A 9,082-nucleotide genomic window follows, 5' to 3' on the forward strand; every position below is an offset into this window, starting at 1 on the left:
TGTAAGAACTGAAAACATATGTAGAAAAATAGAACTTCTCTTCCAAGACATAGATAGAGGCAAGTTTTGTTTTGTTTTGTTCTTAATAAAACAAACTAAGCCATAGAATCTTACTGGGAAGAAAAATACAGGTGTCGGATGTGAAGGGTAAACAAAGGAGGAGGCTGCAATGCTTGATAAGAAATGTACTCATTATCTTGCCCATGTAATTGTAACCCCTCTGTACAGTATGTTCACAAAAAATAAAAATTAAAATAAAAAAATACAGGTGTCTGAGAATGCATGAGACTCCAGCCTTTGAGTCTGAACTGGTAATAAGTTTTCTACATTTGAAGATCAGTTAATAAAATAGAATGGATTTACATTACAAGCATTTACTTTGTGTTTTATTTTATTATTTTTATTATCTATAAGTAAATGCACAAAGGAGTTGTTATATAACAAATAAACAGTTTATGAACATGATATAGCTTCTTCCATGTCACCCCTTTCAACATTTGCAATCATCCTTCCCCTATCCTTTCCCTAAACTCTTCTTAATTTTGTAGGATGTATGTATACATTTGAAAACAACAAACACATCATTTCTTTCCTGTTCCATTTCTTTCTTAGCAAGAGTAATATCTCTTACTTTTACCAAGGTATAAAATAAAGTGCTACAGTACTAGGAATGTGTCATACAGATGTCATTATCCCTTTAGTCCTAGCAGAACCAGCCCCAGGCAAAATTGTGAGGGAGAAGATTGACATTGACACCACTAGACCTACTTAGGAAGTTTTCCTCTTCTTCAGAGTACTTTCTTTGCATCCTTAAGGAACTCTAGACCATGGTGAGATTGCCTGACCCCTTGCCAATTAAATCTGCTCTCAGCAAAGGGCTCAGTCTCTCTCCTTCATCGCTCACTGTCAATTTAAGGAAAGGTATTTCTTTACCAAGGTTCTTGACATTACAAGCTATCTTTCTAATTGTGAAACTGGCAAGTGTGTCTGCTGGAAAGCCAGATCAACTACTGAAAGAGACCTATCTTCTACTGTTAAAGTCACAGCTTCTCTTGCTTCCTGTAAGAGAAAGAGAGAACAAAAACTTAACCAAAAAGTCATTTCTATAAGCAAAAGTGACTGATTGAAAGATTAATGCTCAATTAGTGATTCCTAGGTCACCAATTACACTTGCTGACCATTCAGTCAATAATGATGGCAGTTACTGTATATGGGGCTTGTCATTGTTTGCAGATCTGTCTCTTAGTTTTATGACCAGCGCAACACATTGTTCAAGCTGAGCCCTGTCACCCTTAATTGTTTCACACTAGAGTAGCTCTGCTGCTGCTGTCATTTCCCAGGTATTAATATTGATTCAAATCCACTACTTTGTCTCCTGAAGCCCTTTCGGCTCCCACATTTGATAGGATTATTTGCAGTAAGGCACTTTGTCATCTCGCAACTACATTACTACTCAGTCATATCATCATCACCATACTGGCTGCCCTAATATTAAACTTAAACCCTTTCCTAATTGACTAGATTTCAAGCTCTAAAAGGCAAGGTATCCTAGTACCAGGGGGGGCTCATATTTAGCATCCGTTCCCCCAGTAGATTTCCCTAAAAATAAGAAATGTATGACTTTTGATCACTATGTCATTTTCAGTTTGGAAAAAATGTCTGTAGAAGAATGTCCTCTAAGCACAACCTTAAAATATACGATGCAAAGGTAGAGGGTAGCTTTTAGGGATAGCCAAGCAGTATAGAGGAGAACCAGTAGAAAACTGCATTTGTTGTGTACAAACAAGATCCCAAGGAAGGAATATTAAATAAGAAAATAAATCTCTAAAGTTAGATTTGCTCCTGGTTTTTTGTTTATATTACTGAAAAGGGAAAATATCTACGTTTACTCATCTATGAGTATTCCCACATGGAATACATATGGAGTGCTTTCACATATAAGTATATTATTCTTTCTCTGTCTCTTATTCTCTCTCTCTTTACTGTAATTGTTTTAAATTTAGGGAAAAAAATATTTCTTCCTATTCAAATTTTTTGGCAGGCACATGAAAATAAAATTATTAGATCCCAACATAAAGTTTAATTTCCACAGCTTTTTCTTGATTTAGTATTGTGATATGCAAGCAAGAAAATTCTAGATTATAATGCATATCTGCCAAGATTCTGCACATGAAATCATGTAAGAATTATGAAAATTATCCTTGCTTGAACTTTTGATTTTCTTATACATTCAAAAATTAAATTAGATATTAGATATTCTAGCATATAACTCCCAGATGTATTCTATATAAAACTGATAAAGGATGAATAAAAATAAGTATCCATTCATAAATGAGATTACAGATGGCAAAAAATGTAAAGAATTATATTAAGTGAAAGTTACATTCGTGTTTTTTCTGTTAAGACATCAAGTGTGAGTTTGATTATAAACACTGGAGATAAAACAATTTTTTAACATGTCTGTAGAAATTCTTGTTAAAGTTGATATGTTGATAGATAATTATGCTCAACTATTCACTGACCTCCGCCCTTGGGCCTTGGTCCAAGATGGAGACACAAGATATGATGTGTTTGAGCATGTCAGTTTTGGAGTGGGAAACTTGTTTTTTCCCCTGAATGTATCCTAAAAGGTTTGGTGATTGTATGGCTATACTAAGTCCAGGATATGATTTCGTGCTTCTTTCTAATTACAGTGAGATTTGACTTCTTTATTTTTATACATATATTACATCCTATCAAGTAATAAAACATTCCTTTATAGAGTCAAATCCATGGATAACAGCTAGCTGCCTTTAAAGTCCATACAGCAAATTGGAGGAGGATCTTCTACCCTTCAAAAACTTCCTATCTCAACAGCCTAATTTGCATACACTGGAAAATAAACCAAGATCCTTGCTAGCATTCTCTCCTTTCTTTAAGAGGACTCAGCACTGTTTGAGGAAGCATAACCTTGTGGTGTAACTGATAGCTTTGTAAAGAAGATACTCAGTAAGACACATCTGTATGCCTGCCTGATATCTTCAGAGCATTACCACTTAAAGCAGAATTTAAAATTAGGTAATGCATAAATGCAAAGTTTTAGTTAAAACAAAGTACACCTGGAATATGTCTAACATATTTTTTTTGGCAATTCTACTGAGATCATCTACTCAACTGTATTTAAATTAATAAAACAAGATATGGGAAGATAAAGAGTTTTTCTTTCATTGTTGATGTATACATGGATAATTTTATACCTAAGTTTTGTGTTATGATGCCAATTTTATATCTTAATTGTGAGAATAATATTTTAAAAGTGTTTAATACTTAATAATAAAAATATTAAAAAATTCAAGTCAGATATATTAGTTACAAGAAATACTTTCACATGCTACTTGAAGTGTTTAAAAGACAGAAATGTATCACATCCTATTTCTGGAGGCTGGAAATAAAAAAACAAGACCAACCTTATTAAGGGTGGTCCTTCTGAGTGCTGAGAGGGACGAATTGTTTCCTGTGTCTTCTCCATGGCTATGCATGGTTGCTTTCTCCCTATGTTTATGTAAACAGTTAGCCTTTATTTAATAGTCATAATGGATTGAGACTCACTCTAATATTCTCACTGTAATGTGATTGTAACAGTACTAAAAATGTTACAAAACATATCAAAATTGTTTTTAAAAAGGAGAAAAGGGATAACAAAGAGTTACGAAGGGTAGATATGATCAAAGTATATTATATTCATGCATGGATATGCATATAAGATCGTTATTCACAATAAGTATTTGTACAATTCATATACGCTAATAGAAAATTTAAACAAAAATAAACATAACTATATAAAAATAAAAACCTATTCTTAGGTACGAACTTTACACTTTCACCCATAAACTTGCATGAGAGCACATGACTCAAAAAAATAACTGATTTATTGGCTTATCATTTAAATATAGTGAACATGATTCTTATAAGTACCGCGCACTAACGGATTGTGCCACTGGAGCTCCGTGAACATGATTCTTTAAATGTACATAAACACAATCACCACCATGTTCAAGTTATAGAATAGTTCCAACACTAAAAGCATGGGGCTGGGAAAGTGGCTCAGTGGTAGAGTGCTTGCCTTGCATGCATGAGGCCCTAGGTTCCATTCCTTGGCAGAAAAAGCCAGAAGTGACACTGTGGCTGAAGTGGTAGAGCACTAGCCTTGAGTTAAAGAGCTGAAGGACAGCACCAGGCCCAGAGTTTAGGCCTTATGACCAGCAAAAAAATAAAACAAAAAACATAATGCCAGTGTTTGGAAACCATGGATTTGCTTTCTGGCCTCTAATTTTGTCTTTTTAAGAGTATCATGAAGGGGCTGGGGGTTTAGTCCAGTGGAAGGGCGCCTGCCTGGTGCGCGCAAGTCCCTGGGTTCGGTCTTCAGCCCTGGGGAAAAAAAAGCTACAAAAGAGTATCATAAAAATGTAATTACCCAGCCAGTTGAATCTAGCTGTTTCCACTAAGCATAATGTTTCTGAGATTCATCCATATGGTTTCTTGTAGATTGGCTTAAGCTAGTTTTCTGTCTTTAAATACATTAGCAATGACTACATTCTATTTTTTTAAGACTTTGTTTAATAGATCCTGTGTTTAAGTTTTCACTGAGCTATGTGTTTTTCTTTATTTTTTATGTTTTCATAGTCTTGATTGTATACTGGATGTCAAAGGTAGCAGGGTTAAGGAAAGCTGAGATCAAATGTACTGGTAACAACCTGATGTCAAGATTATTTATACCCAACAAAGAATATCATGCTTTATCTATCAATCAGTTAATGTGAGATGGTTAGACATTTGTTGAGTGGTTGAGATAGATGCAGATTTGTGGTAACAATATTCAAGCTGGTATACTATGAGCTTCTAATCTCTTATTCTTCCTTTGTGCTGATTGTACAAATAGCTTCTTTTAGTTGCTGAATTCCAGCCCTAGTTTTCAGCAGATCTTTCACATTTATTTCCCACATAGTTTTTCTCTACATTTTTAACCTTTCCATGAGAAGCTCTGGTAATGCTTTTCTAGTCATTGCTATGTCTTGGTAAAGTAGAAAGGTAAGTATCATCCTAAGTATAGATCTTAGCATAATAGTATTTTCCCCAATATAGCTTCTAAAGTCTAGACTTCTAGAAAACAAACCATTCAGAATTTTCTCCAATGATAGCAGACCACTATTTTGCATTGCAGAGAGATAATGATCCCAATTATTTTCCTAGTCATCTCCAGTGGAGGAAGGATTTTGTATCCAGTTCTCCCTTAGGGAATTAATATTGGGTAGAACCTTAAAAAGCAAGAAAATTTTGTTTTGTATTCCCAAGTAGTAATGATCTTGTTTTGAATGTGTGGAGCATGCATAAAACAGTAAGTATGTCTTCCTTGTTCTTGGGATAACTAGTCATTTTCTATATACCTAGGTCTCTAACAGGGCTCTTTCCAGTTTCCTGATGGGCTTCAAATGTTCTCCGATAAGAACGCTGTCTGAACTAGAGTATTGCTCTAAACTCATCTTTCAAGATTCAGTTCAAAATTTAAGCTGTTTTTAATTTCCACATCAACAAAAGTGACACAATTCCTATGTCTTACTTGTTTGAGGTGAAATGTGTCTCTGTTTGAAAGTCAGTTATCTTGGTGGCTTTGTGACTTCATTTTCTAAAAGATTCAAAAGAATTTTTATGCTTTTGAAGGTAATCTATTTTATTGTCAAATGAGGATAGAATTCTCTTGCTTCTTACATGCTAAATAGAAATCCAATCATTTAGTGCCACTGGAAGCATGAACATAAAAGATTTACGTCAAATAGTAACCACTAAAAAAAGTCATTTGTTAGACCTTGAATGATATTTTATTTATAAACTAAGGGCATTCAAAATTCTTCAGCTGAAAAGAAATAAAAATCAATAGGAATTAATAACAATGTTAAAGAATACATTACCTTTGTCATAGAGAACATGAAAAATGTAGCAATATTATGACTTAAGTATACTGCTGCTAATTACATGCTATTTCTCTTCCAATGTGTCATTGGAGCGATGTTTCTAAAATAAATACATAATTATGTCACTTAGTTGCTTCTAATTTTGCGAAATTGCTCATTACTCTTAGAAGCAAGGTAAATTTCCTTAATATTATATATTTTAAAGACCGTGTCCTAGCTTATATCTCCATTCCTGCCAGTTTCACTTATGTGCTAATCATTCTGACCTTATTTCAATTCCTGGACTGACTGTTACCCATCCTTTCCTCACATGTTTTATCCTCTTTCCAGATTAACTTTACTTCTACTAGTTGTCCCATTATCTTAACTAGCTTCTGCTTTTACAATCATTGATGTGTCAGCACAGAATTTGTGTTTTTTCAAATGGTTTCATTTGATGCCAGGAGAGATTCAGCTCCCTGTTATACTAGTACTCTACATTTCACTAGTAACAATCTGTTTATTTTCCATATTTTTTTTACATATCATCAGGAGTGAGAAGTCAAGAATAACTCTTCTCTTCTGTAATTTTGGCATGTCCAGAACCTAGATAAAGTACAAAGAACATAATATATAGTTGTTGAATATGAATGAATGAATCTCTTTTATATTTGCTGGTAAAATAACTGTTGTTGTTTCTATAACTATAAAAAATTAGGAATGTTTCCTGTTACTCTAATTTTCCGGGTGACATGATCTACTTCTAAAGTATGATATTAGCTTCTCTTAGAAATTTTACTCATTTTTCTCCTACTCTAAGAATTGGTGAGTAATGACAGTGGGCAGAGAGAACACGAAGGAAAACTGGGTCTTAAATCAAGCCTGACATAAAAATTGTTGAATCTTTTTAAAATTTTCATGCAGCAGTGACTCATTTCCATCAAATTGTGCTACAGAAATAAAAGGAACACTTTGGACTTTGTGTCTGAATACAGTTGAACAAAGGCACAATTTTATTTCAGAAAGCTTACTCACTATTTCCCATGTTCTGCCTATGTATGTACATGTGCTCACCTAACAGAAACTCTCAAAAGTGGAGAAAAATCACCCAAATTGGAACTTTAATCATGGCGTGCATTCATTGAGAGTCAAACTAAATTATGATTTGGGGAACATACAATGAAAAACATGTAAATTTGGCCACCATGAGAGCATAGTGATCATAAATGGTCACCAGGATGCATGGTAGTTACTGACTATGGCATGGTTGCCACATGACCAACTGGTAATGTATTGTTTTTTATAAAAATTGCTCATTAATTCTCTATCATTTATAAAACAAACAAAGTTATTATAAAATACTGTAACCTGACCTGAAATTAAAAGATAAACATGTAGAAATAAAAAAAATATACATTTTCCCAACAGTAAGAGCAACAGCCTTAAAACAATACAGATTAAATAAGATTAAGAGAAACATACTAGCCCTTTGATCAAATAAACTGTGAAGTAAAGATGATAGAATTAGGGAGATCTGGTGATTAATGGGATATTTGTTAATGTTATAGTAATTATTGATCATTTGTTTCAGATGTGATATTTTTAGACATATTTTTATAAGATTTTTAAAAACTACTTTTATAAAAACTTTCCTTCTTTCTTGGATTTGTATATCAAAATATCTACTGATATCAAACTCTCATGGCTGAAACTTGCTTCAAGATAACCATGCCTAGTTGGCTATAAATGCATTAAATACAAATTGAATATTTTAAATCTTCAATGATGACTGGAAAGAGTTTTCACTATGAGCTGTTTTTTCCAATTTTGGTGTAATTTTGTGATTTTTATAGAAAACATTATAATATATAGAAAACAATGCTCATTGAATATATTAAACTTATATGTCTTTTAAACAGTATATTAGTTATGCTTGAAAACTAGAATAAAAAATCCTGTTACAGTCATATAAGGCTTTACAATTTAAGTATTTTTAACATACTTTCACTGATGATATCAATTATATCCAACAAGCAAAAGAATTAGATGGTAATGCCATCTTCATATTTTTTAAATAAATGAAAACAAAGCTGAAATACTATTTCATTGACATTTCTAATAGACCTACAGATCTCACAACCATCTTTCTAGTATACTATCTGGAATTTCCCCCTTTCATTAAAAATCTATAAGTATTTTTAATGTTTTGTTGTTCTTTTTATTGTAACAGCATGTATATCAGCCTATTTAAATAGTCATTATAATTTGAATATTGTTTTGTTGTGAAAAATGGTGCTTTCCTAAGAAGAGAAATGATAGTAAGTTATAGTAGATAAAATTGTACAAGAATTTTGCCAATTATTCTCTTGTTTTGTAAGAAATTCTGTACAGGCCATATATTTGGTGATGTTAAACAGTCTTTTGTATAGAAGGGAAGATAAAATTATAATGCATACAACTTAACCAAGTATACAAGTATACAAACACACACACAGATTATTGGTGGTGGGGCTTGAATTCTCGGCCTGGGTGTTGTCCCCCAGCAATTCAGCTCAAGGTGAACTCTACCACTTGAGCCACAGCACCATTTCTGGTTTTCTGGTGGTTCATTGGAGATGAGTCTCATGGACTTTCCTGCCCGTACTGGCTTTGAACCACATTCCTCAGATCTCAGCCTCCTGAGTAGCTAGGATTAATTACAACATGAGCCGCCCAGCTACAATTATATTTTGAGTATAAGAAAATAGCTGAGAAGCAATGGAGTATGATGAAGAAATCACAATTTTGGAGAAGATAAAACTTGTTTCAAATGATACCTGGTTTCTTCATCACATGTATATCTAGGATGTATCTTGTTCTTGAAACGGTGTGAAAAGTTTGCAAAGGAGTTGAGATGTAAAGTGCTCAGTATGGCACCTATCTTAGATCACTTGCCCAATGTCTGTTGTTATGTCCTATCACCATTGTCTTACAATTGCATGTATATTATGACCCCCCAAATTCAGGAATCTACAGCAGGGCTTCATAGCTCTCAATGATGAATGGAAATTAGAGGCATAAACAAAACTGAAGACTCACATTCTTCTTTTTCTTCTTTCCCTTCTTCCCTCCTCCCTCCTTCCCTACTCCCTCCCTCCCTCCCTCCCTCCCTTCCT

The sequence above is a fragment of the Dipodomys ordii genome, unplaced genomic scaffold, assembly GCF_000151885.1.
Source record: "Dipodomys ordii isolate 6190 unplaced genomic scaffold, Dord_2.0 Scaffold97, whole genome shotgun sequence".
NCBI classification, from domain to species: Eukaryota; Metazoa; Chordata; class Mammalia; order Rodentia; family Heteromyidae; genus Dipodomys; species Dipodomys ordii.